The sequence below is a fragment of the Lissotriton vulgaris genome, chromosome 5, assembly GCF_964263255.1.
Source record: "Lissotriton vulgaris chromosome 5, aLisVul1.2, whole genome shotgun sequence".
NCBI lineage: Eukaryota > Metazoa > Chordata > Amphibia > Caudata > Salamandridae > Lissotriton > Lissotriton vulgaris.
Genome location: NC_141693.1, coordinates 1,703,110,674 through 1,703,133,682, shown reverse-complemented (window position 1 = coordinate 1,703,133,682; position 23,009 = coordinate 1,703,110,674). Strand labels below are relative to the sequence as shown.

Genomic DNA, 23,009 nt, shown 5'->3' with positions numbered 1-23,009 from the left:
AAAGTAGGTGGGTAAGGAATTAAAGAGTGCAAATGTTGGCTCCAAAGGGAGGCTTCCTCAAAGAGACACTTCACCAATGGCAGTTAAGACCCTTGTACCTAACACGCTCTGATCTACGCTGTCTTCAAAGTTTAACGTGATGCGCAGCAGTGTATTTTGTCAGTAGGTGAAAGCTATTGCATATGCATTCCAAGAAAACAGATCCTGGGAGGGGAAAGTAAAAAAAACATGCCATGTTGGAACATGGCGTAGTGATCCTGTTTTATGCAAATCAATGCGTCAGCAGGGTGTAAAAATGTGTTGGAATATGAGGCATTTTTTCCTTGCAAAAACAGCTAAATAAATTCTTCCTTTGCTGTCCACTTTTTATCGCGCTAGCAAATACGGGGCGTATTTACAAGCCCCTATCATCACAGGAATGTCCCTTTCTTTGACGTTCCTATGGCTATACGGGCTTCACCTTATTTACAAAGCTGTGTTAAGCCAGGTTAAGTGGCTTAACGGTGCCTTCCAAATAACACCCTCTTTCACTTAACGTAGAAGGGGTGGACAATGGGTGTTGCTGTGGGTTATCCATCACAACACCCATTTATTTTAACGCTGTCCCATATTTACAAGGCTGGCGTAAATATGGGGCAGAGCCAAAATTTAGACCAAAAAAGCATGATCTTAACATGGCGCAACGAGGAGAAATGCTTTATATCTCCTCATTTTTACAGTTTCTATGTGAGTTGCATTATGCGGCACACATAGAAACAGCAAATCGCCATGAATGATTGTTTATGTGCAAGAAGGTGTCTCTTCCTGCACATAAACAATCATGTTTAAAATGACGAGTTGCAACTTCTATGCATGCTGCACAAAGCAGAAAACATAGAATTATAAATCGCCATTTAAGATTGTTTATGTGCAGGAAAGGACACCTGCAGGAAGGGAAGGGTGCCTGCACCCCAATGCAACTGTAACCTGTCGAAATCCTGTTTTGGATAAATATGATGCCATGAGCACATTTATAACTAAGAATGAGTCTCCTTTTTCCTTTCTGATAACGTTTTTAACATATCGGCTGTAATTTTCTTTAAATAATACCAGTTGGGATACCATATGTTTATATTATGCACCCCAATGCAGGCACCCTTGCACTATACTGCTTTGGCTCTAGGCAGCTGTAATTAGCACCATCGCAGGGGGAAACGTAGGGCTGCACCGTATTGTTGTAAATACTGTGCAGCTCTGCATTTCAGAAGTGATGGAGAGCGGCGTTAAGCCAAGAAGGCTAAAGTTGTGCTCCATCACTTCTTTGTAGCTATACCCTTAAGTGTTTCTACTAGTAATTCCAACCACGTGTGTACTTGTTGCTCAAAGTACACTTCTTCTCTAGACACAATACAAGACCGGGCGATATTATGTATAGGATGCACTCCCATGGTTTGTGCCACGGTACACCTTTAACTAGGTGGGCCGGTCAGTGCACCTTAATACACCTAATGCCCGTCACGCAGGGCACACGCTATCCCGCACCTGCCATGGGTCAGACCATCTGTGCCTTTATATGTTGTCTTTAGGATGATGTCTCAGATGTCATAGTAGCCACTAGCATTAACCCCCTTTTAGGAGTTGCCCTGCGGAGGTATGCTGACTGTGCGCCACCTCTTGCTCCCTGACAGCCCCTTTGCCTCTGCGTGGCACACAGGCAAAGTATTCTCTCCTCGTCCTGTTCTTGACCTAAAATAAGGTTATCCAATAGGAGAACTCCGCCATACTCCAGGACAAGAAACATATACACTGTTGTGGCTTGTGGTGCATGTGTTCTGTGTATGTGAGAGGATCTTTCACTGATGCTGCCCATGCTGTACATGATTTGTGTGTCTGAATGATTACATCCTGGGTGCCTGCTCACAGCACTTGGTGGTAAAAGGGGGACCATCGCTTTTGTTGCACCACCTTGCATATTGTGCAAAATCTAAGCAGCACAGTGTCTGCTCTGGCTTTTCGGTGTTAAATTGGCAAGAAATTGCAGTTTGGTTGAAATAACAAATGGATACAAGTTTTAAATGATTAACAACATTTACCTAGTCAGACATTGAGTACAAAACCATTTCTAAGACATGTTTGCTTCAAAACATATGTTACTGCATAAGCAAATGTGCACCAGATAATGTGGTGCAAAAGGGGTTTGGTGCTCCAATTACTGTTTTGTTCAATATTTCCGCAATTAACTAAAATACATGATGTACTTATTCTGTGTGTGTCAGAAAAGCTTGCACTGCTGCTGCCTGTGATTTACCTGCTGTGAGATTGAGTGAACTATGTCTTGCTGTTTCAATGCTTTACCTGTGTGTTATTTTTCCACTGCTTCCAGTGTTGTACATGTGCTGTGCGTCTTAGTGAAGCATTGTAAACTCTTTTCATTATAGAAAAAAAATATTGCCTCTATCAGTACCTGTTTTTATATATGTGTTGTTATTTTATTTTCTCGTTCTTTTTAGTTTTTTATGTTTCTACACATGTCCTGCACTTACTTGTATGAGCTAATGTCCTTCGTATGTTTGCCCATCAATGTTAGCCCAACTCTATCTATCCATTCATCGTTCCTTCAGACTGCAATGTTTCTCACTAAATATTTTCTTCCTTCTTTCCTTCCTTTCTTGTTGCCTTTTCATTCCTTCCCCCTCGATCCATCCAATCTTCAGGTCCCTACATCACTCACCTAATTTATTTTATCTTTATATCTCCTTCAATCATTCTTCTTTTACCTTTCCATAACTTCCTTCTGTGATTCCTTCTTTGTTTCCTTTCTTCCTCATTCTTGTCGTCCTCCCTCTCTTCCCTTATCTTACTCCTTTCTATGTCTTTTCTCTTGCATCCTAATTTTAGCCTTTTTTTTAGTTTGGGTGTTAGTCACATTTTTTTGATTTCAATAGAATTATATATAATTCACTCATAGGGGGTGTCAGCCATTTGTTGTGTCATTCATATTTTTCTTCCACCTACCATAACACACAGCATGGGGTATTTGATCAGCCCACTCCAGCCAATGGCTTACTTCATTGTGAGTGGCAGCGTTCTTCTCTTTCACAAGGGTCATATCCATACACAAAGTAGTTCCCTTGAAACTCAGGTAAACGCCATCGCCACCTCTTGCTTCCTAATCCTATGAATGCTGTGTAAGATCTTCAAGTGGCTACCCCAAACGACCAGATGCACCATCTCTCAAGCCCTCATAACGAGCAGGCTGGTCTATGGTAATGCACCCTATGCAGGAATCCCACCCCAACTTACAAAGAGATTCCAGACCATTCAGAACGCCGCTGCCAGACTCATCCTCGACCTCTCTCGACACACCCACATCTCGTCTCACCTCAGAGAGCTGCACTAGCTCCCTATTCAGAAACACTGCTTACCCACGCATTCGAGGCCCTCCACAACATTGGACCTTCCTACCTCAACCTCTGCTTTCTCTTTTACCAACCCACCAGACAACTGCATCTATAAAATATATATATTTTATGTATATATATATATATATATATATATATATATTTTTTTTTTTTTTTTTTTAATTACCCTGTACACCCTAAAAAGTAATCCCACCCTGGTCCCTTTAAATACCCCTGCACCCCATAATCATAACCCACCCTTACTCCTTAAAATACCCGAGCACCCTTAAACAGTAACCCATCCTGACCCTAAAAATACACCCTGCACCACAAAAACCCAAACATAGCCCTGAACCCTAAAAAAAACACCCTGCACCCCAAAACCCAAACCTAGCCCTGAACACTAAAATACCCCTGTACCCCAAAATCCATACCTAGCCCTGAACCCTAAAAATACACCTGTACCCCAAAACCCATACTTAGCCCTGAACCCTAAAAATACCCCTGTACCCCAAACCCAAACCTAGCCCTGAACCCTAAAAATACCCCCTGTACCCCAAAATCCAAACCTAGCCCTGAACTCTAAAAATACCCTTGTACCCCAAAACCCAAACCTAGCCCTGAACCCTAAAATACCCCTGTACCCCAAAACCCAAACCTAGCCCTGAACCCTAAAAATCACACTGCACCCCAAACCTAGCCCTGAACCCTAAAAATACCCCTGTACCCCAAAACCCATACCTAGCCCTGAACCCTAAAAATACCCCTAAACCCCAAACCTAGCCCTTAACCCTAAAAATACCCCTGTACCCCAAAACCCATACCTAGCCCTGAACCCTAAAAATACCCCTGTACCCCAAAACCCATACCTAGCCCTGAACCCTAAAAAAAACCCTAAATCCAAACCTAGCCCTGAACCTTAAAAATACCCCTGTACCCCCAAAAAATATACCCCATACTTACCCTATCCTAACATATAAAAAAATGCTTTTACCATTCATGCATTTACAACGAATTTCGTTGTAAATGTAAGCGTGGTAAAAGCATATAAAATGTAATGTCACGCGTTATAATGGCATTGCGGAGTGATAGTAGATTCGTTATAAAAGTATGCAGAGTGATGGTATGCGGAAAGAAAGATTGGGGATAATAGGTGTTTACCGAGCAGCAGCCACACTGGTGTACAACATGGCTAAAACACATTGCCAAAGCATGCAGCACCTGCATAGGCGAGACCTATTGGCTTTGCTAATGCTTGTTTAATAAGAGTTAATGCCTTCTGCCAGTGTGCATCCTGGAAGGGCTCGCTGCAATCCGCCTACCTATTCTGTCTCGCACGTAGTGGGCATGCACGTGTGTCTGTGGGTGTCACCTGACACATACGGGCTATCACCCATGTGCCCTCATCTAGCTGCTATATTAGTGTCCGCGTGGCCAAGGTGCAGTGTTCTTCGTTTCCCTCTCCAGATTGTCCTATGATGCGGTCTCTCAATTGAAACATTTCTTTTGCATGTGCTCCTATGTAATTAGCTGACCACTGGCATATAAGTCTCCTGTCAATCGGCACCCACCCTCCTTCCAGCGTCTCACATTAAGTTCCACGTGTAAGTGCTCAAAATCAGGGATGTCCCAGACCGGAAGTAATTGGGAGTAGGGCAAACTGCGAACCAATCTTGAACCATATAAGCTCCACCATGCATGTAATGTCATTTGTGTTATCCACTCTGTTATCGGATGGGGTGTCTCCCAAAAGCATCTGTCTGGACATCTCACTCTGTGACTTTGTACCCTCAGTAGCTCTCTCTCTGTGGCCTCTTCTCCGCTATACCACTCCCATGAACTGCAGCTATGAAGCCTGGTAGTATGCCTCAAGGTCTGGGCCTCGGAGCCCCTCTCGCTCATATGTGCATTGCACAATCCCCATCTTCACTCTGCATCTTCTCTTCCACCATACTATGCTAATCACTGCTGACTTCAGTTCAGTGAGTATTTTGCACAGGATGGGCACATTCTCCACTGAACTAGATTTAGGCATCTGTGTAACACCCGCATTTTTACAATGGCTAATCTCCTGGCATCATATCTCTGTTTCGCTAGCTGAGCAGATGAAATAAGACTGTCCTAAGAGGTGCACCTGGAGATGTGGCATGGCCGGTATCCTGTCGGCCCTCTTGATTGAGAAGAACTTGGAGATTCCTCTGGGATGCAGATCCGTCATTATCCAGTCATCTAAAATCTAAACACTTTCCTTCGGTTCCCCACCAGCTGGGTCGGCATCTTCTTTTCAGCAGCTAAAGCTCTCTTTATCTATTAAAGCGGCAATTAGCAGTCTCAGTACATTGTACAGTGTTGTGCCCTTGCTACAAGCAGATGCGTATTTCTAGCAGCAGATTTAGTGACGGATGTTGGGCTGGGGGAACAGAGCCTTCAGACACACATACTCTCCTCGTCGCACTCTGTCACGTCCTTTTTTCTCGCTTTTCTTTCACTCGACTAATCTGTTTTTTTTTCTCCTCCTGTGTTTCCTTTTCTTTTGTTGATTCTCACAACTTTAATTCCATGCTCTCTCCCCTTTGGTCCTCTTTCCTCACCCTCCCTCTGTACTTTCCGTTCTCCTGTTCTCTAAGTTAAGGCTTGATGCAGGCCTTCACCCTCATTCTGACAAACACACATTCATGGATGGGCCTCTTTGCCAAGAAAGGCCAATGGGGATAACATTTTGGTTCACGACCATTTCCGTCCTGATGAACAATCTCTGGAATGGGGGACGGGGATGTAAGGAAGGATGACCAGGTAGTCAAAAGACTGCCTTTCTCATGAAGACAGAAACCTGCATCGAATATTTTCTTCTTTTTTTAGAAACCCTGCATATTTAGGGATCTTCTACCAAATGTCTCATAGAGTATCACTTATAGCAACAGTGGGTCTCGATTTGCTGTGGGACACATAATTTTGTAGTGAGTGTCAATAAATAACATGGATACGATGGTTTACGTAGATTTGTAAGAAAAATGTGTCATGGGTTGGTCAGTAGTGAAGGCAGGTCAAAGCCGCATTTTTCAGCAACACAAACTAATTTCAATGCTAACTAGGGCTTCATTTATTGTAAGCTATTTATACTTCCACATGGTAACCTCAGAGGGTTTTGGGTAGGGATACAAGAAAGGCAAAAATAAAAGGAATATCAAATCAGCCATCCAAGGAACAGTCAATCGGCCAATAAAGAGATTGTGACAGCTTAAGGGAGCGCACAACCAATGAGAGAGGTGTGCTTACGGAGCACACATCCAATGAGAGAGTTTTGATGATAAAGCACACATCAAATGGAAGAGGTGTAATGGGGTAGTGAGATAATAAAGCCTTAATATTTGGCCAAAGTCGGGAGAAGCCTGGAATGTTGAGGCAATAGCTAGTCGTAGGTGTCTCTCTAGCCAGACAAGAGTGGCAACCTGCCTGGAGGGATAGTGTGACGAATTGCTGTGAAGTGCTCATATTGCATCGTGCTTACAAAGTTATGGACATGATGTTTGTATGTAGATTTGTAAGGGCAGTGTGATATTGGGTGGCTAACAGTGACATTAGGTATTTTTTAATTGAGAAATGGTGTGTTCTAATTCCAGCCCACAAACTAGTGCTCTTCACAGAAGGAGAAAACTAGTGATAAACAAACAGGCGATCAAAAGCTTTTATCACCCAGGACTCTCTCTGGTAGGGCAGCACACTCTTTGCCTGTGCACTCAATAAGAGTTGAGCAGGTAAAGTACATGATGGGTTGAATGTAGTTCTACTTTCAATCATTTTTGTAAATGTTTCTAGACAACCAGAAACGGCAAAAGATGACAAAAAGCTATTTTACTTTAGATCAAATTCAGAAAATAAGCGACCAGACTCTGTTTTGTCATAAACCCAGGTCACATGAGAAAATACTTGCGACAATCATTAAAAGGCCATGTAAATGGCACTGTTGATGACTTGTCTAGAGGTGAGAAGACATGTTTAGCTGGCAAAGGGCAGCTTAAATGATCCATTCTGTTATTCACTAGAGTGTTGATCAGGGGGGAATCGAGGAATGGAAAGTGATTGCGTAGTTTCCTGATGTTGAGAAGTTTGACCTTTGTTGTGGTAGAGGTGGACGATATTAGCCATTCAGGGGCCTTCTGGAAATAAATAAAACTCCTAGATTTGTGGAAGAAAGGGGCAACGAAGAGTAGTGTGACCACCTCACTCATGGTCATTATGGACACAGTCTGAACTTTTCACCTGCAAATCATCGATTTCCTGAGTGTTATTCTTACTGGTTCAATGGAAGCAAAACAAGACTACAATACCCAGAATGCATTAGGCTATCACACAAAAACCCAGGACTGGGAACAGTATCCACAATGACCTGGAGACAGCTGGGCACCGTGTGGAAGCAAGGAAATAGATAATCTAAGTTTTGGAGGAGTACAGCATTAGTGACTAGAGGGCCATCCAATGGCTGATGCCAGAGAGACAGTCAAAGATTCGATTCTGTTGTGGAAAGATGATCACGTCAACTGGAAGTAAAAGAATGTGTGTGTATCATTGTTATTGGAGAAGATAAAGTCATCAATATCTGTAGGGCTGATTGAGATAACGTGAAAATGCCATTACTCTACATAACTTCAAAGAATAAGAAACTTTAAATTACAATGCGTGGATGTATAGCATTCTTGAGCACTTTAGACAATTTTTTCATCGTCATTATTCCATTTTAATACAATTTAACTTGAGTACAAAAATGAACTCTCCATCTCCGTGTTGCAAGCCACAGTTTACTAACTTCAGCGGCTTCAGGAATCATTCATCTCTGAGACTGTTGCCTTCTCCCCTTTCCCATTAATGATTTTCTTGTGGCAAATTGATGGCTTGTAGTGATTCAGAGTTGTATACTGCTGATGCTAGTGCTTGATCATCAGCATCCTTCTCCAATCATTAGGAGTATTTCAGCACATTCCTTGCATCATGACGCGCAGGGCCACACACTGCTATGGTGTAGCATGAACGCTTGGGTGTGTGCCCCTAGGGCAGGGGTCTTCAAACTGGGGGATGGGCAACCTAGGGGGGCCTAAATTGATCCCGGGGGGCACCAGGCTCTGGCCAAAAGAAGCATTATACTGATAACTGTGCTTTGTTTTAAGCAGAAAGCCGCTCATTAATAGGCCATGACTAACATCGATTGCCATTTATATCCTGGCTGGGAGAAGGTGACATAAAGGGAAGGGATTTCAAATATTCTTCAAACCCCCACCACATTTCTAATATTCACACTGTGGATACTTTTACAGTAAGGCCTGCCTGACCAGAAAAGTATGTTTGCCAATTATGTTTTTGATTGCATTTTTTATATTCACAGAACTTAACTACAATGCTTAAATAAGTCTAGACATATTTAAACGTGGCAAATTAAATAGAATAATTGTGAAACATTTGGGGGTCGGTGGTGATATTTTTTTTCACTGGGAGGCGCGGCATTAAAACCTTTGAAGACCACTGCTCACGAAGGATACAGTGTTGCAGCAGTGCTTTAAGAAGAGGAAGCAGAGAGTTTCACAATGGCAAACCTCATCCCTGTATGCTTCTTTCATCCCTTATTGCTCTCCAAAAACGAGTGCTGCCTCTTCATAGCCGCCATCTTTGCAACCACCCCAACAAAGCACAGCACTCGGAGACTGCATGCAAATTAGCTGCAGTGCTATGAGTCCAGTGCTGCTGACACACGCGCTGTGGAGGGCTACCAAGGCCTGGTGCCTAACCCCCTGCAGCACCTGATCCACTGCTTGAAGCATTATTTCCCACTGTGCAGCCTCTTTGAAGTAGAGTGCTGCCTAACCTTACGCTCATGCTACACGGTCACGTCCATGGTAGGAATGAACTGTGGCTCTCATACACACTCTCTCATCACTTAGAAGCCAAAGACACAGTCACCCGCCACTCATCGACTCCAGTCGTCCTCAATGGTGACTGCATCAGGCACACTCACCCCATGGAGACCCCCTGACACTTGTGACCGAGCACCCCACACCACAGGGAGTCAGCCAGCAGTCCTGTACTTGGGCTCGTTTTCATATTTTGTATCATTGACAATGACATCAGGAATGCTTTAAATGATTGTCATGTGTATTTGCATTTATATAGCGCTTAATACCCCATACGAGGCGTTGAAGAACTTTTTCGTCGAGCAGAACGCTACTCTGGAACGCAAAGAGGATTAGTGGTGAATTAGTATAGGGCGATATGAATTTAATTTGAGCAGTGGACATGTGAGTTTGTTATTTGGATTGAAAAAGGATAGTGGAGGGATAGAAGAGGGAAGGGTTTTATATAGCGCTTGCTTTACCTGATGAGGAGTCGAAGCATTTTTCTGCAGTTAGCAAGCTACTCCGGAACCCAAACAGGATTAGTGGGAATTAGTATAGAGAAATATGAAATTAATGAGTGTGTACATTTTACAACTGATCAGCTTCACCCTTCCTTAGGATTCACTACCACATTATCCTCTGCTTCAGGTCGAACGAGGGGCAGGGGGCTGCTCACGATCACACATGCCGACAAACGTAAGTGTTCCGGTCCAGACACCATTAATGCCTACAGCTCCGGGGCAGTGGGTTGGAGAACCTGAACTTAATGAAGTGCCCCTGTTACACCATGCAAGGCGACGGATCACTATTGTATGAATGTGTGTTCAAATATCTGCCACAACCTGTTTACCTATCCTTCAATGTACGTATGAGATATCCTTAAGTTTCACAAACAATACACTTTGAAAGTGGATAGGGCATGGTGAGCTACGAAGAACGTAGACGATGGTATTCACTTCTTCTGTTACGAACAGTGGGAGATCTTCATTCTTTATGTTTTGTCTCGTTGCAGAGATGGAAGCCAGCCATTTCCTCTTCCTCCACCTGCTACTCTTTAGCTACACGAAGCATTTGCAGAGGCGTACTGTACCTCCAGCACGTCCTGCTAATTCTTTGAAAATGTTGAATTGCAGCAGTGCTAAAACCTGATTACCTGGAATTCTTTTCTGCTCAAGTGCACTGCTGGTGGATTCTAACTAATCCCCATTGGAGGCTCCTTCAGTAACGTACTGCAAGTACTGCATGCAGTTAGTATGATATCATTTTACCTCCTTCGTTAAAGTAACAATTGTTTTAATGTATACATATACATTGATCTACTTTGGCTACATTTTTTATGATAAGGAAAATATATCATGTTGCATCAGCTCATGTCAGATCATGAAATCTGTTTTGCTTGGGCCAAAAAAAATGATTACTCGAAAAAAAAGAAGAGGTGGAAAAGTGACAGCTGCCACAACCTCTAGCAAGCAGGGCTACTTCCTAGGCTACCCCAAAGACACAAAATGCGATGGGAAGGATGCTTGCAATTTGTCTGACTGCTGGCAATCGCTCGGGGTAGCATTACAAACCATCGCTCTTTTGCCTACCATGCCACGTCAGATTACAACCAGTCTTGTGTAAAGTAGTCTTGGTGCGTCCACAATAGGAGCAGTCCAGCCCGAAAGGCCAGGCCAGGTCCTCCCTGAAAAAGAACAGAAGCAACCCAAGACCGATTTTGCCCTGATTAGGGTGCATCAGTTGGGTTGAGCTCGGTTCCAGTGGCACAGTGAGCATGGGACCCACGCCTGGGCATACCCTTGCTCATTGCTTAATTTGAGCGGGTGGGTTCCGGTCCTTGGCACCAGAACTTAATTGTCAGCTCCGGCTTTAGTCACAGTCCACCACATGCTGGCACTGTCTGACAAATTTTTAGATCAGCACAACAGTGATTAATAAGTCAATACACATTACAAATTAATAACACCTGTCACTCATACATTTTAGCTTTGAGTGGACTGGAATAGTTTGAATTGTCACACTTGTAGGAGTGCAATGTTTAGTAGTTGTGTTGGCTCTGTCATTGGCAGCGCTGGCAGGCGCAATGGGTGGCGCAGGGTGCAGTAGCCTAAGAAGGGCCCTAGCACTTATTTTTTTTTTTACAAATTGAGCAGCGCCTTTGCTACTCAGGATGGTACAACAAACACACAAATGATGATGGGAGAAATGCTTGCAATATTTCTAACCACTGGTATTCACTTAGGGTAGCATCCCAACCCCTCGTTCTTTTGTCCTTCACACCACCTTAGTTTCAATCCAGCCGTATGCAAATCAGTTTTGACCCTGTCCAATAGGAATAGTTCAGCCTGAACTGACGGTCTTGGGTTGATTGTGTTCCGGTTCCGACAGCCCCTGACTTCGCAGCAGCCTTTGCAGTACCTGATGTGTGTGAGGGGCCCTTGTACTGCTCCTGCCCATGCTGTACCTGTGTAGTGGGGGAGGAAAGATTGCCTTGCTGTTGCCCATGCACTACCTGCTCTCTCTGTCAGGGGAAGGTGCCCTGATGCTGCCTCTCTTGCACCTGCTCCATATGAGCGAACCTTGCGCTGCAACCGCCTGAGCTATAGCCTGCCCCTCTGTCTGCTCACAGTGTTTAGGGAGAGTCTGCATTGTTGCAGCCTGTACTGTTGCCGTTAAGCGTATGAGGGGACCTTTCACAGTTCCTGCCAGTGGGGTATCTATTCTGTGTCTTTTTACTGAAGATAACGTGGAATATATACTAAAGCCAAAGAGGTAGACTTAGCCAATGCTTGTTTGAATACCACGTTCCTTTTATTCATGGTGATCGTGTGTCCCTCTTCTATGTTATTTCTATGGACCTAGTTACTATTCCCCTCCCCTATTCAAGTAATCTTTAAATCCAGTCGTATTTTGTTACACCAAACAGGAAGGCTGTGTGCTGGCGGGTGTTTCCCAAGGCAGCCCATCTATGTCTTCAGGCAAGGGGCAAGTATTGTCCATGTGCAGGCAGCGAGCCTGAGACCGCGAGCCATGTGTGATCACCAAAGGTAGGCTGTGAAGATGCACCTTTACCCCCGGACAATTTGGACCATATTGCGAAACAACTGTTGTTCAACAAAAACGTTTTGCAATGAAAATATGTTATGTGTAAAGTTTTCTCAATGTTTGCACTTTTATGTTTGTCTGCAATTTTAGAAACTGCAGTCTCAGCAAAGCGCTGTTAAGGCAGCGAACTCCGAAAGCAGTTAAAAAAGGTTTATGATTCCAGAGTACGTTTTTTAGGCCTTTTTTTATAGACCACACCCGGTGCTGCCCTGGATGGTCTTTTTTTCTGAGTGCACGTGGCGCAGACATGCTTAGCTTTAAATTCTTTGACTGCCGATCCCTTTAATTGTGAGCACACCCTTGGTAGAGGCGGGTGGCTTTGGAAGCTGCGGCAGCAGCGGCTCCATGGGGCGTGCGGGCGGCTGATCCCTCAGTAAAAGGCGTGTTAAGAACAGTCTGATCTCCTGGAAGTCGCTTGCTTCACTCTACGGAAACACTCAAAATATTCGAAGGTATTCTAGATGTCTCAAAGCGTAAGCCCAACTCTTTGGACTCAGAGAGAGACTGAATAAAACAAGCAAGGCTCCAGTTCTTAATTTGTAAAAAAAACGTAAGTGCCAGGGCCCGACTGTTTCTTAGGAACCTGCCTCCACATGTAGAGACCCACTTCAACCTAAGGAAACTCTCTTCCTTCAATGGAGCCACCGCCTTGAGCGGTATCATTAAAGGCAGTGAAGCTTTCCAATATCGCGCTCTAAGAAGGGTGCAGGGACCGACCCAGTGCCCTGGTGGTCCAATAGGAGATGGCCTTTAGATCAGAGATTTCCAACGATGAAGACAGCTAAGGCGCCGCCGATTGGAAACACAGGCTTCCCCAGATCCAAATAGAACAGTGGATCCGTAGGTTTGGTGGGCAGGGAGCTGTACTGGTTATGGCAGTGATTCCATTCTTACAAATTCTAAATGATGCTCTAAGTTTGTTAAAGTTGCATGGTCTGCCCAATAGAAGCCTACATTCAGTACATACTGCCTTGAGTCTAAACTATTCCCAAGTTGGTTTCCCAGAGGAGGGCAGAAAAAGATCGCTTTATTTGGATATAATGGTGAGGTTCCAGATCGAGCATACTTCAATAAACAGCTGTTGCCACACTATGAAATGCTCATGAACCACATCAGTGCGAAGCATGTAAAGGGGAGGAGGAGAGGGTGAGACAAGAATTTCGCCTTGAAAATTAGCAAAGCAGATCACTTCTTAGGCTACCATTAAGAATGGCCTGCAAAATGGTCAAGTTATTTCCCAAACCTGGAATTATCAACAGATGAAATCTGACCCATTACGAGATGGACCAGGAAGACCAACAAAGAAATGGGGATATACCAAGAAATCAGTAGTTCTGGTTCCGATACCCCTGGTAATTTCTTATTTTGCCCCAGAATTTTACTTGACGATTCCAGCTGCTTCCAACAGCGAAAATCTCCAAGGGAAAGTAATCAGATCCGTGGTGTCTATGCAGATCTCAAAATTCCAACAGGGACAGCACTGTCCCCATCGGAATTAAGTGGCCGCTCGTATTGAGGTTGTTAGAGGTTTGTGATCTGACTGTGTGATTCATTATAATGCAGCTACCATTACTACACGTTATCATTACCATGCAGGATTTTACCATCCATCTGACTTTACCACACTTGCCTTTACAATGAATTTCGTTGTAAGGGCATGAATAGTGAAGGCATATGCGGGGTTAAGGTTTTACATTTAAATGTAAGTATTTTACAGGTAAGTATAAACCCTTTTAAAGTATATATAAAGTGTTTATAATTAACAATATAATACTTACATGTTTGTGGCAAAGGCATGCATTGTAAATGCATGTGTTTGCTAAAAATTTAACAGGTTGGGGCATGGAAGGACCCGGCCCGCCCAAACTGGGAGCGTGGAAGGCAGGTCTTGCTTAGAGTATAGGTTAGGAGCAACCTATATTTAAAGCACTGGGCTGCTTCAAAAGCACCACAAAATCTGGAAACGATGGGCAGACTTTAGGGGTCTCATTTTGGAACGCCCTTCACCACGAACTACCGATGTGGGAGTCTTCTGAGAACAAATTGCGGGGGAAAGTGATAATGCAAAGGACTACGCTACATGTGAATTGGCTTAATGGGTATGATACATGGACTACTGCACAGTACATGGCACATTTGGTTGTAAAATTAGGGGCTGATGTTCACAGACTTGAAAAGTAAATTTTTCTGTATTATAAATGTCACATAGAAGTCACCTGCCTGAATGCTATCATACCGATCAATATTTCTTGTACCTCTCCTGTCAGAAATGTGACAACTTTATCTGGTGACTTAATAAAAATGTGTTTTGAAAAAACAAACATTTAACATGTAGGTACAAACCCTGTTTTTGTGTGTGTGTGTGTGTGTGTGTGTATATATATATATGTATACATATATATATATATATATATATAAACACACACATATATAAATACAGTTACTTGTATATACACACAAGCATATATATGAAGGTGTGTGTGTGTATGTATATACACACACGCACATTCATATATCCCTTGCCCCCCATAAACCCATGACCACCCTAAACTCTGAATATTCCTAGCCCACCAAAAAACCCATATACACCCTAAACCCTAAAAATTCCCTAAACACCCACAAGTCGAATAAAGTAGATGATGTTGAAACATCCTTCCAAGGAGAAGAGATGGGTAGTAGTGTGAATGAAGGCTTTGAGGGACATGAGGCTGACGTGGATCAAAGAAGTAGGATATTAACACAATCCACACTGAAGAGCACGAGGGCATGGTCAGTAAGTCAGTATGATTTCAAGTTTGATGCTTACGTAAGAGATCAACGGGAGATTGGAGTTGAGAATTTGGCTCTGAATCCTCCTCTAGACAGGCATTCAAATAGCTCAGGCAACTAACATTCAGCTGGGCGATTTTACTAGTTAGAGTCAAAGAGGTCAAGTTCCATTTTAGAAATGTTGAGCCTGACAATCCATTCCCAATAGTATGCCTGGACAGCAGTACCAGTCTTAGGTTTCAAGGTATGAATGAATGAATGAATGAATGAATGAATGAATGGATGAATGAAATTGTATTTGTATAGCGCATTCTACCCTAAGGCCTCGTAGCGCTTGTGGATTGCTTGAGATTCGCCGAGTGATTTAAGGGACATTGCGGAAAAGGTGAGTCATCAGGAACCTGCGAATAGCCAGAATGTTGGGTTCGCTGCGCAGAAGGGGGGGGGAGGGAATTCCATAGATTTGATGCGTTCAGAGAGAAGGAGCGGCCACCCCACTTGGCCCGGCGGATTTTCCTGGTGGTAGCGAGAAAGGCTGAGCTAGACCGAAGGTTTCTTGAGGGTTGGTACGGTGTAATAAGGGACCGTGTGATGGCTGGACCTGTTTTCCACATGGCTCTATGGACCAGACACAGGGATTTGAACTGGATTCTGGCCCGGATGGGGAGTCAGTCCAGCGTCCTCAGGGTGGGTTTAGCCGAGTGTCTCCGGGGAATTTGGAGCAAAAGGCGTGCTGTGCTGTTCTGTGACACCTGGAGTTTTTAAAGGGTTGACTGTGGGGCACCCAGGTACAGTGCGTTCCCACAGTCAAGGCGTGACAAAATTAGGGCCTGTACCATGATCCTTCTGGCATTGAAAGGAAGCAGGGGCAGAACTTTCCTGAGCATCCTAAGCAGGCCATAGCAGGTAGCTGCTAGTATAGTGGCCAGATGGCCGAACCCCAGGGAGCTGTCAAGCCATATGCCTAGGCTCTTAATCTGCTGTTTTGGAATGGGCATTGGGTTCAGACAGTTCGGCCATAGCTGTGATGACAGGGGTGAAGGTGGTTTTCCTAAAAACATAAGCTCGGTCTTATCGCTGTTTAGTTTTAGATGGGAGAGTTTCATCCAGTCGGCTGCCGAGGGAGCATGATGAGCCCTCTTGGTGGTTCAGGGATACCACCAATTGGGTGTCGTCAGCGTAGGTAATTATTTGTATTCCGAAAGGTAAAACTACTTCTGCTAGTGGTGCCATGTACGTATTAAAAAGTGTGGGGCTCAAGGAGGAGCCCTGGGGTACCCCACAACCGAGCGGCCAGCAATCAGAGAAGGCATTACCTTCGAACACCTGAAAGACCTGGGGGCAGATTTATGACGGACTTGCGCCACGTTTACGCCGCCGTTGCGTGACGCAACGGCGTGGAAACGTGGCGCATCCCTGCGACCTATTTACAACGTGACGCATCTAGGCAGATGCGTCACGTTGTAAAGCCCTGCGCCACATGAAACCTGCGTCAGGTTTCATGTGGGCGTTCTGTCGCAGGGTGGGCGTTCCCTCGTAGGAAAGCCCAGTAAAACTGACTCAGTGAAATCTATAAGATTTCACTGAGTCAGTTTTACGAGGCTGCTGCGTCAAATCCTTACGCCTGCTTGAAGCAGGCGTAAGGAGTGACGCACCACGTTATGTATGGGTGGCCTCTGTACATTGCAGGAGTTGCGTCGCACTTGCGACGCTACTCCAGCAATGCGCTGCCCGTACACCACAAGATGCGTCACGCATCTGCCCTTCCTTGCACCATGGTGCGCCGCATTGTAAATGCGGCGCATCTGTGGTGCCGCAAGGAGGGAATGGCGTGACGCATCAGTTCTGGCGCATCCCTGCTGATTTGTAGAGATGCGCCAGAACTCATAAATCTGCCCCCTGGTCTTTAAGGAAATGATTGTAGCCAGGAGAGAGTTGAGTTAGTCACTCCTAGACTTTCCAGCAAGCTCAGCAGGATCCTGTGGTCCACAGTGTCGAAGGCGGCACTGAGGTCCAACAGGATGATAGCTGCTGAGCCACCCTGGTCCACAAGTCTTCGGGCTTCTTCAGTTACGGCCAGGAGGGCCGTTTCTGTCCCTAGTCGTGGCCGGAAACCTGTTTGCGATACGTGGAGTAAGTTGTTGAGTTCTAGGTATTGCACTAGGATGGAGTTTATGTGTTTCTCGGTTATCTTACTTAGCCAGGGGAGGAGGGATATGGGTCGGTAGTTCGACAAGTTAGTGGGATCCAGGCTAGGTTTTTTCAGCAGGGCCTTTACCTGGGCGCGTTTCCAAGCAAGAGGGACTGTGCTAGCAGAGATGGAGGCATTTATAGTGGCCAGGATGACAGGGCTAATGATAGTGGCGACTAAAGGAAGAAAACGAGGAGGGGCAGGGTCGAGTGGAGAACCCGAGGTCACTTTGGGTATGATTGCTTTCAAGGAATCCTCATCTAATAAGGGGAACTCTGCAAGGGAACAGCGGTGAGAGGGGGGAGGGCTCCTAGAGTCGGACTCTCGAAATGCGTCCTGGGATGGAGGAAAGGAGCGGGCAATGAGTTCTATTTTTTGGTGAAAGAATGCTGCAAGACTGTTGCACTAGGAATGCATCTTCCTGATTGTTTTTTTTTTGGGGTATGGTAATCAGGGATTTGGCTATCCGGAAAATCTCTTTGGGGGAGTTTGCCGCAGCGCAAATCTTTTCTTCATAGAAGGAGGCTTGTGCGATTTTTATTTCTTCCTTATAATTCCTTATTGCCTCTCTGTAGCTTGATTTGCTTTCTTCTGTGGTATTCAATCTCCAGCTCCTTTCTAGCTTCCTACAGTTTTGTTTGAGCTTTTTTGATTTTGTGGAAAACCACGGTGCAGGCCTTCTCGTTCGAACTTTTATGGGTAGATCTTATGGGGGCTAGCGTGTCTAAAGAGTTTTGAATCCAGAGGTTAAAGTTGATATTGGCTCTCTCTGGATCTGGGCTAGAGGGTGGTAGGGTATTCTCTAGAAGGTTGGACCACTGGCTAGCGGAGAGGTTCAACCATTTCCTGTTGTGTGTCTTTGAGTTGTTCAAAGGGAAAGTGCTGACTGGGATGGTCCAGGTGATTGGGATTAGTGCGTGGTCGATCCAAGGGAGGGGGACAGGAGTATCACTCTGGAGAAGCCGTGAATTACTAAACACGGCGTCCAGAAGATGCCCTTTTATGTGAGTAGTAGTTGAGCCTTGCAGGGTGATTTGTAGGGCTGATAAATTGGATACGAGTTCATTAGCCATGTTATTAGAGGGGTCATCAAAGTGAATATTGAGATCACCTAGGATCGTGTAGTTGGATGGGGAAAGTGCTAAATTGGCGGCCATAGTAGGGAGTGCATTCATAAATTGGCCCGGAGGTCCTGGGGTGCGATAGAGCAGCAGGCCAGAGATCGTGTTAGTGGGCGAGAATTTTAATGAAAAATTCATATTTTCGCAGTCTGGGAGGTCCTCTGTGGAGGATCGTCATTGGAACTGGTACTTGTAGATTATCTCTAACCCTCCCCCTCTGCCAGTTTTGTGATCCGCTCTTAGGATTAGGTAACCTGGGGGAAGATTTTGCGTGACAACTGGGTCTGATTCGGCCTGGTGCCAAGTTTCAGTAAGAAATAAGGCATCCGGGCTGAGGTCTTCTAATAACATTTGAAGTTCAGTTGTGTGTTTGGCCATCGAGCGGCAATTCAATAGATAAAATTTTAGGGGAGGGCCAGGGGACTGGGCGGCTACCTTTACTGTTTGGAACGTGAAGAGGCATTGGGAGCAGCCGGTCGATCTGGTTGCGGTGTCTATTGAGTGCAAGCATTTTAGGTCCATGGGGCCTGCCAGGCTCCGTAGTGTCAGAGCACTGTAGGTGAGACTATCTCTCGGCAAATTGCCAGGGGTTGTGGCCCCTGGGCCCAGTGGGGCGCAGACAGGCTTGCCTTTGGCGAGCCGGCGGCGCGCCCGCTGCGTGACTTGCCAGGCATCTGTTTTGAAGTGTGTGGGCTGCCAGCCAGGTATACTACGGGCAATGTTGGATTAGATTTACTGATTCTTCATGCAATGCAGTGCAGCAACCAAATTGGCATGCAGCTGAAGTCCAGTGCGCATGTCGAGTTGGACAGGTTTCTGACAGTGTCCAACCCGTCATGTGCACTTTGGACCTCTCAAACCCATGCTCTGTTCACAGCCAGGGTAAAGACAGCACAACTCTCCAGTCTCCCGGGGAACGCTGGGCTCACCTGCTCACACCAAGCTTGACATTGCTTCCATGCAGCTTCATGAAGGAAAAGCATGAGAGCGAAGTCTGGATTGGCTGTAGTCAGGCTGGTCTGTCCCTGCAGTCCCGTACTAGGAGAAAGTTAAACAACATGACCCATCACTGTGTTGCTTTATGATGAAGCCATGCAGTGATTGGTTATGTTTCCTTAAGTTTGACGCGCAATGCTTATTCCCTGTTCCACAGAAGTCGCCTTTTTGTCAGGGGTGATTTCTTGTTATGATGGAGGCATGAACGACAGTCAGCAGCTGTATGTCTCTCCTGTCACTCCGCTGCGGTCACGCTCTGGAAGGTACATGCAACTCTGTGCCTAGTGTTTGTGATCCGAGGCGTGTCTCCTGCTGATGGAATTTTAAAAGCAGTGAAAGTGTTTTGCTTTCTCATAGTCTAATAAAGCGCAGGAACATCCTGTTTCCTTTTCTGACTCAGGGATATAATGGTCTACACGCTCATCTCACTAACTGCAGAATATTAGCTCGCTTTCCGAAACAGTAATGAACAATTCGAATGCGTTCATTGGTTTCCATACTTAACGTTCCTACGTTTATAATTATATTCAACTGGTGTTGCATTCATTTGAGCACTCTGCCGTATGTTTAAAAGGCCAACTTCACAGAGTGCAGGAACACACACTTTTCTTGAAAATTGAAATGCTATCTGTGCTCTTCGCTAACCTTGTCGGATTTTACAAATACCCTAGAGGGACACAAAAGCTTTTCACAAAGCCTGTGCGGTACCAGGTCATTTGAATACCCTTGTGTGGTTATCCGGATCTTACCAAATAGTGCGTGTAGGGCACCTGGCTCTATGAATACCTCGGTGCGAGTCTCAGGCTATCTTCGATACCTTGGATTGACTGTGAGTCCTTATCAATGCTTCCATGAGTCTGGTAGTCCGCCAAAAATCACACGTTGCGTCTGATGTCTATTTCGATACCTAATCATGTCTGCGTGACTAGATGAACATTTTTGGGTTCTTTTGACTAGCCATTGGTGAACGTTTGAGGTTCATTGGAATACCCTAGGGATCCTAAGTGGTTAGCTTTGGATACTTGAGTGCAGAGAGAGATGGGCGAGGAGGGAGAACAGAGGTACAGAAGGGAGATATAGAGAGAATCGGGGTGCGCGAGACCGTCCTTGAATACTGTTGGGTGTTTTTCACCTTCCTCATTATGAGTCTGTGTTCTCGGGTACCCCGTTCCAGCTGCAGACTCCACACCATCAAAGCAATCAAAGGGATTCACACCTGTGTACTCATAGCACAGGCTGAGGTATCACACACCTTTACACATAGCAGAGTTTGGGGGAACCTCTCTGAACCTGTATAACAATACAAAGGAGTAGCCAGAAACTGCCCTCTCTTTGGACCATATCTTTAAGGGCACAGAGAGAGCAAAGCAAAGCCCACTTGTCTAAACCACCTAGTTAGTAGAGCTCTCCTCAATCTTCACCTTCCATCCTTTGTCCCATCCATCTCCTCCTACATTATCCCTCCATCCTTTTACCCATATACCAGTCATTTCGCCATACACTGGCGCATTCATCCATCTTTTCACCCTTCCATCCTTGCATCTCCCTAACCACCCATTAAACCCGTGAATCCTTTCCGTCTTCCAGCCATCGAGCCATTTACCTTTTGAGCCAAGCTATCACGTTTCCTTCCTTTTTTCACCTTCCTTTTTGGCCCTTCCTTCCGTCTTTCACTCTGTCTTTCACCTTTCCCTAACCACATTTTTCCGTCAATTGCCACTTGCTTCCTTTATTTCAACTTTCCTTTCTCTGCCCCATTGGTGGCTACCCATTTTCTTTATTTCTCTCATTGCGCCAGTCCTGATACAAAAACAACAAACAAGGGGCCGTTCGATTCTTTTTGGTGGCCTGCTTGTTTGATCATGGATCATGAATTACGCATATGTTTTTATGTCAGCTGAGTCCCTGTATACAATACTGTAGCGACTTTGAGTATTTTATATTTTGTACACCTGCAGAATCTCAGTGCCCCCGTGAGAAGCTACACAGTCGCTCCATCAAGACTTTGCATCAGGTACATTTAGCTTAAGTTGAAGGGAGTGTGAGTCAGAAAATAAATGTATCAGTTGTTCTCACACCGATCATTTGTATGTCCCACAGTACAGGCCACTTTCCAGTCCATGTCCTGAGGAAACCCCTAAAATATGTCCGGGTTCGAAACGCGTTGACTCTGTGTTGGAACAGGATCCAGGAAGGGCGTTTCGGGATTCTAAATTGAGACATTGTCTACCTGAGAATTGACCTTTGCATTTATATTTTTCCAGCACAGTCAAACAAGCAGGCCACCAAAAAGAATCGAACGGCCCCTTGTTTGTTGTTTTTGTATCAGGACTGGTGCCCCATGCATTGAATGAATAGAGGCATCTTTTTTCTTTTCATGTATATGGTGTGTTTGTAAATATGTCTAATTTATATTGTTCGTAAAATGTGTGTTTGCAGTATCATACTCCATGTGAATTTTGCCATTTGAGTATTTTTGATGTTTGGACATATGTAAATGTTTTCTTAAAAATTATGGAATAAGTAAAAATTACTAAATGAAAAGTGTGCCCGCTTAGGATTTTTGTGGCTAAGTGGGGTATGATTATATTCTAAATAACCTAACTGGCCATTTGTTTTGTTGTTCTAAATTAGAGTGGTCTAGGCCAGCTAGTACACAGACCCAAGCCTCCTTTGGTTTCATCGTTAATATGGAGCAGCCTCCTGTGCCACGGAACGTCACAAAAAGTGACGTTCCGACTGTGCAGGGCCTCATAAATGAGGCCCTCAATGTTTTAGTGGCCCAGTGGCAGCTGGAGCTGCTAATCTTTTTTATCTAAGTCTGGGTGAAATTGTATTTAAATAGGATTTCAACGAGCTTTTCAAAGTAAGTTTCACGGAACACTTGTTGCCATTTTTCGAGCCAACACAATTACAGAGACACATTCTCTGCATGATTCCAACTAGAACTCTATGGGATGTGTTGTTTAATTTATGTGGTACCCCGGATTATTTGTTCATTCAGTCTTTGCAACATCTTATAATTTAGACATACATTTCAGCTAATTATATATTTTAACCAGTGGCAGAAGGTCAACTTGCTATGTTGTTTGTTTGTTACGGGTTGATTAACACAGTCAGGAAAAATACAGTAATGAGCCAAGAACTCAACTTGGCAACACCGAGTAACATATCAATGCGCCTTGCTTGGCAAACAAGAAATTGGAACTGGATTTTGGATTTTGGCCCATTTATCACATGAATTGTGCTGGAAATCATGCCAATATAAACCAATTTAATCTCATCCCCACTCCCTAGTCCATCCCTACTAAGAAACATCGAGTTGACTCGCGCTGCTACATTTATTTGGTCATACGCCACACCACTTTCAAATTAGACCAGCCGCCTGCTTCTAGTTTTAGCAAAGTCGCAAATCAGTAAAGTCTGGCTGGATTTCAATTTTACATTCTCATTTGGATGCAGTTTAACACATTATCCCACAACATCCCCTTTGACCAAACCCAACCTGCCCCATGTCTAAAGCTTCTTGAAAGACAGGCCTCATCAGTGACCTAAAAAGAACAGT

At 44.7% G+C, this 23,009-nt stretch overlaps 1 protein-coding gene across 1 annotated transcript in view; it reads right to left on the bottom strand.

The window, feature by feature from the left end:
• Window positions 1-23,009, bottom strand: part of PLCD3 (phospholipase C delta 3) — a 338,775-nt gene that overhangs the window by 82,997 nt on the left and 232,769 nt on the right. The window lies entirely within an intron of this gene.